The following is an 8,326-nucleotide window of genomic DNA, read 5'->3' as shown; positions in this document are numbered from 1 at the left end:
TATCAGGTTTTCAACACTTGCTAACATATAGGCTGTCTCTGGAGCTCTTAGGCTTCCTTTCTTCATAGGCTTGCCATTTCCTTACAGCACAGTTCCATTTAATGAGAAAGATGGTCACGATGCCTGGTACATTCCAACCACCCAAGCACCATAGGTAATATGACTTAAGATGACAGCTGAGGTTTGACTGTAATGCACTTGTAACATCTCGCCTGGACTTGGGGACAACTTACAAGTTCTTTACAGATGGTTTCTGACTCAGTGTCGGGCAAACAGGTTTTTACAGCAACTAGTTATAGTGGGAGCTCAGAAAAGTAGATACACCTAGAGTGAACCTTATTTTAATGAACCCTATGCCTGTCTGTGTAAAGGTACTTAACAGTAATGAATCTAATGAAAATTCCATCTTTACAACTTGTCACTACACTTTGCTGAACCAGAAATTATGGAATCGACATGACAGTATCGAAAATGTAAATGATACAATTCTAACTCCTGACACACTGACTTTGCCTTTGACGGATTCACACTGTATTTAAACCTACACCAACACCCTCTTCCCTCCTCACCACTCTGGTGAGGCCAACTGTTCAGCAACCCAAAGAGACAGTGAGGTGCAGAGGAAAGCGTTCTGGGCAGGAAATGAAGAGATCACGCTTTTAGTCCTTGCTGCCGCATTAAGAAGCTGTATCACTTTCTGGCTGTCTGCTGCACTGGTTTATAAGGAAGCAGGGGAACGATCAAGATGGCTCTGTCGAGCCTCTAACACGAAATGACTGCTGGCAGATCCTGGAAGCTTAAACATTTCCAATTCCGTGTGTGTGTGTGGGGGGGGGGTTAAAAGTAACGCAACAGGTGCTGCTGCCAGGAGTCACCGATTCAGACTGGTGCTCACAAGCCCTTCTGCGACGCAAACTAGGAAAGCTGACAGTTTTGTTCATCTGTGCTCCGCGTGAGTGTGTACTTCTCCTTTCCACATGGACCCCAAACAGCTCCGTGAGCCACCGAGCTTGTTTCAAAAGCTAAGTACAGTGAACTAGGAATGGGGTCCGCGTCGCTGATGACATCGATCTGTCACCTCTCCTCCCGTATCGCTTGAAACCCGACACGCCAAATAGCCTACCTGGATGCTACTGTCCCTTGCCTCGCCCGGTGGCCAGAGACAAGCGTTACTCCACGCGGCAGATGGCCCTCGGCGTCCGATCTTCCTCGCAATTCCTCGCGTCCCGTCGGGGACAAGCCCTTTCCGGTTTCCTGGGCGTCCGGAGGAAGTCCCGCCCCACACAACAGCGTGACGTAACCGACGCCTCTGGGCGCGACGCGCAGGCTCACAACACAGCTGGTCCCGCAGGCTGGCGGTGTCCCTGGTCTTCGCGCAGATAGTCAGAAGGGAGCTCATTGCTGGCCGCAGGCAACGGGGTTCAGCCGGGCGGGAGAGCGGCTCGCAGACTCGCATCCGCGAGCGGAAGTGGGTGTCGTCGGGGCTGAAGGCTCCTCCCCCGGCCGCCCTTGCGTTCGCTTTCCAGTGGCCACCGCCTGCTGAGCTTTGGCTGGTCTCCTTTCGGCTGGCAGTCGGTCACAGGCGCCAGGTAACTCTTGACTGCTGCAGGAAACGCAGCTGTTCGTGTACCGTGGAAGGAACTGAGAGCCCACGGAATCCAGGACCCTGCTGGCCATGGTACTCTTGGGACTAGAAAGTAAAACGTCCATCGTATTAGTTTCTTGAGTCTGCCATAACAAGAGTAGCACACACTGGGTGGCTTAAGACAGCAGGTGCTTATTCTCTGGCATCCTGGAGCCTAGGAGTCTGAAATCAAAGCATGGGTGGGACCTCGGTTCCTCTGAGACTACGGGTAGACCTCTGTCTTGCTTCTTCCTATCTTCCGCTGGTAGACAGCAGTCGTCGCTCTTTGGCCTGTCTCTGCATCACGGCATTCTTCCTTGGTTGTCAGATGGCATTTTTCCCTGCTCCTTCCTATGTCTCGTCTGATAAGGACACCTGACCAATAGGATAAGGACCCATCGTGCTCCACAATAACCTGATCACAACTAATTATATGACCCTATTTTGCAGAGACCCTATTTCCAAATCCAAAGTCACATTGTGAAATTCCAGAAGAAATTTTGGAAGTACAGTAACACTAACCAACTCAGCACAGCTGTCAAAGTTCTTAAGAAGTTGACAAAGGAAGAGCTGAAAATGAAGAGTTTGAAATGAGACAGTTTTGCAGACATTTGGGCAATTCCCTTGAAAGATAGGTAGGATTTGATTCTGCCATCAGAGACTAAGGGAATACAAGTTGAACCATAGAGTAAACAGGTTAAAACAGGAAGGCTCTTGAATGCAGGCTAGAGTTCAGAGGTATTCTTTTTGTTTGTTTGTTTGTTTTAGAGAGTTTTTTGCTACATGGGAGGGTGCACCTGCTGGAGTGAGATAGACAGAAAGGGAAAAATCACCCCTGGTCAGGGGAATGGCCAACTCAATCCCTTCTCATTCTCTTTGAGATCTTGAGCACACACACACATCCACCCAGCATGAATTTTAAGCTGCTGGGTCTGGGACTCAAATGGCAATTGACCGTGTGGGAGGCCAGCAACATAACCATTACACCATCCGCTGATCCCTCAGAGGAGCCTGTTCTCTATGTAAAAGTAATGTTGGAATACCCCAGTGTGCAGTCCTCTTTTTCTTTTTTAAAGTTGCTGTAGGGATGAGACCAGCAGATGGCATGCTGGTTAAGGGCCCTGTATTCCCACATAGCTGACCACGGTTCAAGTCCTGAACTTGGCAGCTTGCTTTCTCACTTTCCCTTTCTCTCTCTCACTCTGTCCCTCTCTGGTCAAATTTAAATAAATAAATAAATAAATAAATAAATAAATAAATAAGTAAATTAAAATTGCTATAGGGTAGAGAGAAAAAGAGAAAAGGGAACTGAGAGGAAAGTGAGTCCCTCATGGGGCATGGTCACACCACAATCCCTTCTCCCCTTCCTCCTCTCAGGATTTTGGGCATGTATGCACACACACCTGGCATGTTTTTCAAGCCGTCAGGTCAGGGATTCGAATTGCACAATCAGCCATGTGGGATCCAGCCACCTCCAACCACCACACCAGCAGCTGGCCCTCTTTTTTCTGTCTACTGATAAAGATCTCATCCAAGGCAATGACTTTTATCTATCAGATTTATTCTGACGCAACTCAGATAAACTCTGGCCTGACATGTCCCCCAGACTCATGACTCATATATATTTTTTTTTTTTTTTGGGGGGGTTTTTTTTTTTAGCTACAGGGCGCGTGCGCTCGCCAGACAGACAGAGAGAGACATAGAGACAGAAAGCGAGAAATCACCCCCCAAGAGGGGATGGTCACGCCGCAATCCCTTCTCCTCCATTCTCCTCTCGGGATCTTGGGCACGCACGCACACGCACCCGGCGTGAGTTTTAAGCTACCGGGTCCTGGACGCAAACCGCAGTCGACTACGTGGGAGTCCAGCGACATGGCCATTACGCTAACTGCTGGTTCCCATGACTCATATTTTCAAACCAGACTCATGACTTCCTATTTCCAGTTTGCTGTTTAGCAGGTGTCTCAAATTCAGCTGTCTAAAATTAAACTCTCAGCTTCTGCCATTTTCAGACCTGCCCCTAATGTTATTCATCTTAATAAGATGCTACCATACACTTAGTCATTCAGGCCAAAAAATTCAGAGTCAGCCTTGCTTCTTTCTCAAACACACCCTGCAAACAATCTGTAACTAAATTGTTTGAGTTCTACCCTCAAAATGTGTACTAAGTTTGATCGATTTTTCTTTTTTTTAAGAGTTTGGGTGGTTTTTTTTGTTTGTTTTTGTTTTGTTTTGTTTTTTGCTATAGGGCACATGTGCTCACCAGAGAGACAGGCAACAAGAGATCTCCCCCCAGGGGGATGGCCACACTGCAATCCCTCCTTCTCCATTCTCCTCTTGGGACTTTGGGTATGCACACACGTTCACCCAACGTGAGTTTTAAGCCACTGGGTCCAGGATTCGAACTGCAGTCAACTATGTGGGAGTCCAACAACGTAACCATTATGCCACTTGCTGGTTCCTGAATTCAGTCAATTCTTTCTTCTCACATAATTACTAGCCTATTTCAGGCCACCACCGTCTCTCTTCCTTGGCCGTTGGCTGAACTTACTCTGAGTCTGATCCTATTATTGCTTCTCTGTATCACACAGAAACAAGAGTCATTCTGGAAATCGCCAGTCAGTCCTATCATTTTCCTGTTCCAAACTGCCCATTAACTTTCGGCGCACAGTAAAATCCTGGCTCAGCAGTGGCAGCATGTGCTGTTAAGAGACTATGCTGTCTTGGGTAAGAACACATGGGAGGCTGGGTTTGATTCCAGGTCCAGCTTGAAGGCTAGGGCACAGTAGCTTGTAGGTGTGTGGTCCCAGTGGCTCGGGGAGGCTCAGGCAGGAGGAGTGCGAGGTCAGTGCTCACCTGGACAACAGAGCAACACTCTGTCTATAAAAGAGGCAGAAGGCTAAGGCAGGAGGATCTCGACATGGCCTGGTAGTACAACTGGACGCACATGCGCACTGGAGGCCCGCAGTCTCTGAGCACATCAGGCACCGTGCACGTGCCCATGATCTGTGCCGGCTGAGAACAGGGATGAACTGTGGCTCGAAGACCTTGTTGGGGGTGCCTGTCTCTTGCGCTCATGGAAGAAATAAACTTCAGAAAAAAAAAAATCCTGGGACCAGTAGATGGCGTAATGGTTATGTCACTGGACTCCCACATAGTCATAGGGCGGGCACCCCCACACCCTGGATTCCCACATAGTCAACCATGGTTCATGTCCAGATCTGGAGGCTTAAAATTTAGGTTGGACACATGTGCATGTGTGCCCAAAACCCCGAGAGGAGAATGGAGGAAAAGGGATTGCTTTGTGGCCATCCCCCTTGCAGGATGATTTCTGGCTTTCTGCCTCCGGTGAGCACATGTGTCCAACGGCAAAAATCTCTCAAAAAGGGGAAAAAATCCCAAGTCCCTGCCATGGTCTGAAAGGCCCTATGACCTTTCTTTAAAATTCAAATCTAATTGGGTATTCTGTATTTTTATTTGCTAAATCTGGCAATCCTATTCCGAAGTGTTTATTGTTTTCGTTTATGGAAGAAGCCACTTTTTCTTGGCTCCGACCTCAATTTCAGCTTTCCCTGTGCGCACAGCCAGTGCCCCAGATGTCATAACCCAGTCCCTAAGGCATACATTTGGCTCTGGTACCTTGTGTGTCACAGGACTTTTATTATTATTATTATTTTTTTTGTCAGTCGTAGGCTCCCTCTTCATTTGGAGGGCCTGGTGACTGCTACCTGTCTTCCATCTGTCCTCTATCTGTCTGAGTGTTTTCCCCCTCACTGCTGCTGGTTTCAGGGTAATTATGTATTCGGTGTTTCACAAACGCCGTGTATGAGGCATTTCAATGTGTTCGGAAAGGGAGATTTCATTTCCACATGAGCTTGTCTTGTTCCATATCTGCCAATTAACTGATAATACGCTTCGCCGCCGCCACTCATTCCACCTCTGCCGCTCAGATGTCGGGAGTCTGTCCTTCAAAATTCATTGAACAGGTGGTGTGTGTCTTCCTCCATTTGCCTTCTGCAGAACTTTGTTCGAGATCCTTTGACTAACTAATGGCACCGAAGACTAAATACAAAACCCCTCACATTGCATTTGCGATTTTAGTTTACTTTTGGTAAAAAAAAAAAAAAAAAAAAAATAGTGTGGTATAAAGCTGGGCTTTGATGCTCAGGGATCACAGACAGATCTGCAGAAAGTCATGGATGTGACTTTCTCTTAATAAAGACTATTTCTTTAAGTATTTTAAGTGTGCCGGGAGCGCTTTGGCAAGTTACCGAAGTCCAGGCTCATTGTCTCCTTGGTTTTCCTTTTCTTTTCTGCTGGTGATCACACCTCCCTTCTCACATCCTACTCTAAACCGCCCACTAGTTCCGAGTGAGAAAGACACCTTTTTTTATTTTGTTCTTCTTCTTTTTTTATTTTCCTATAGGGTGTGTGGGCTGGCCAGAGAGAGACAGAGAGAGGAAAAGTGAGAAATCACCCCCCAGGGGGAATGATCAAGCTGCATTCTCTTCTCCCCAAGTCTCCTCTCAGGATTTTGAAAAAACATGCCCATATACCCACGTGATTTTATTTTTAGAGAGAGATTTTTGCTATAGGGCATACGTGCTTGACAGAGAGACAGAGAGATACAGAGAGACAGAAAGTGAGAAATCACTCCCTCCTCCCCTCCAGGGCAGACAGCCATGCTGTAATCCCTTCTCTTCCATTCTTGGGATTTTAGGCATGCACACATATGCTCCTGGTGTGAGTTTGAAGCCACCAGGGCCAGGACTCGAACCACAGTCGACTACATGGGAGGCCAGCAACCATACAGACCAGCTATGTGGGATCCAGCACCTTAACCTCCATGCCACCTGCTGACCCAAAGACACACTTTTTTTTTTTTTTTATTTGAAACCAAAAAGCTAGAGGGTGAGCACAAGAAGTCTCACAGGAAGCAAAAATCGCTATGCACGTTAGTCTCAGTTGAGTCTCCCCAGCTACGGCCAATTGGAAGAGAAAATTTACAATGGATGCTAAAGGACCAATCAGATCCAGGCCAGCCTGTCCTAGCTGTCTTCATGGTTTTTCTGTTTCCTGCTATGGAGGCCAGGATTGGGACCAGCAAAATTCTCACCTTCCCCCCTCAGCTTTTTATTCTGCAAATCCCTGCCTTCTTCACTAATCAAAAGGTAAGTGTTGGGACTAGATCTCTTTTACACATTTGAAATGGTTAATCTCTCCTTTAAAAAAAACTTTATTGAGACATAATTCACATACCACACAGTTCACTCATTTAAAGTGTACATCTTCATGATTTTCATTTTTCAAACAGGTCTCACAGTGTTGAGGTCCTCCTGCCCTTCTGCCTCAGCATCCCCAAGTCTCTGGGATTACAGATGTGTGTCACCAAGCCAGGCCCTTAGGTTGGACTGAGAACCACCAGCCTTCCATGTGGTCTGACCCTGTGGAGACAGCAGCAAGCCCACTGAGGCTGGGCCTGCAAGTCATTGGCTTTTAGTATATGCATGGATGTGTGCAAACACCACCACAATTTTAGAGGATTTTTATTGTAACAAAGAGATGCCTGGTCTCACTTAGTTACCATTTCGTCCCCCCGCAGCCCTAAGTAACCACTGATCTACTTTCTGTCACTATAGATTTGCACAATCTATATGTTTCCTATAAATAGAATAATACAATATATGTTCCTATGTTACTGCCGCCTTTCAGTTAGCATGAGTTTTTCTTCTTTTTTTGGAGAGCTTTTTGCTATAGGGCGCGTGTGCTCGCCAGACACACAGAGAGAGACAGAGAGACAGAAAGCGAGAAATCACCCCCCAGAGGGGATGGCTACACCACAATCCCTTCTCCTCCATTCTCCTCTCGGGATCTTGGGCACGCACGCACACGCGCCTGGCATGAGTTTAAGCCACCGGGTCTGGGACTCGAACCGTGGTCGACTACGTGGAAGTCCAGCGACATAGCCATTACGCTAACTGCTGGTCCCAGTTAACATGAGTTTTTTTTTTTTTTTTTAATGAGTTTTTCACAGTTCATCCATATAGTATGTATCAGTACTTCATTCTTTTTTTTTTTTTTTTTTTTTATGGGTTTTTGTTCAGGGCCGCTGGCGCTTCCCGAGAGAGACAGAGAGACAGAAAGCGAGAAATCACCCCCCAGAGGGGATGGCTACACCACAATCCCTTCTCCTCCATTCTCCTCTCGGGATCTTGGGCACGCACATACACATGCCCGGCTGAGTTTTAAGCCACTGGGTCTGGGGCTCAAACCGCAGTCGACTACGTGGGAGTCCAGCGACATAGCCATTACGCTAACTGCTGGTCCCTCAGTACTTCATTCTTTATGGCCAAATAATATTCCATTCCATGGAATTACCAGTTTTGTTTATCACTTTATCAGTTGATGGACATTGGAATTATTTTCCACCTTTTAGCCATTGTGAAGGTGCTTCTGTGAATATTTGTGTACATGTTTTTTGTTTGAGCACCTGTTTTTCAGTTCTTTGGGGAATATACCTATGAGTGGAATTGGAGATCCACCAAACTTTTCTACAGAAGCAGCAGCAGTGGCAGCATCGCCATTTTGTTTGCCCTCTTAGCAATGTAAAAAGATTACAGTTTCCCCATGTTCAGGTCCTGGCTGTTCAGTAAACCCTTTCAGTCTTAAGACCCTTAACCTTCAACTGAGAAATTCTCTTTA

General features: G+C 46.8%; 1 long non-coding RNA gene across 2 annotated transcripts in view; it reads left to right on the top strand.

Moving 5' to 3' along the window:
- The first annotated feature begins 1,589 nt into the window (after nucleotides 1–1,589).
- LOC106735340 (uncharacterized) overlaps nucleotides 1,590–8,326 on the top strand; it is a 9,493-nt gene continuing 2,756 nt past the window's right edge. Inside the window, exons 1-4 of one of the 2 annotated variants that reach the window (XR_001370679.1) lie at nucleotides 1,628–1,678; nucleotides 2,075–2,259; nucleotides 4,216–4,351; nucleotides 6,754–6,795. This is a non-coding gene — a long non-coding RNA (uncharacterized LOC106735340). Of the gene's footprint in view, nucleotides 1,679–2,074; nucleotides 2,260–4,215; nucleotides 4,352–6,753; nucleotides 6,796–8,326 lie in introns of both variants that reach the window. The other variant, XR_001370680.2, reaches the window with a different exon arrangement.

The sequence above is a fragment of the Tupaia chinensis genome, unplaced genomic scaffold, assembly GCF_000334495.1.
Source record: "Tupaia chinensis unplaced genomic scaffold, TupChi_1.0 Scaffold000359_1, whole genome shotgun sequence".
Classification (NCBI taxonomy): Eukaryota; Metazoa; Chordata; class Mammalia; order Scandentia; family Tupaiidae; genus Tupaia; species Tupaia belangeri.
This window is presented reverse-complemented; position numbering and strand designations above follow the sequence as displayed.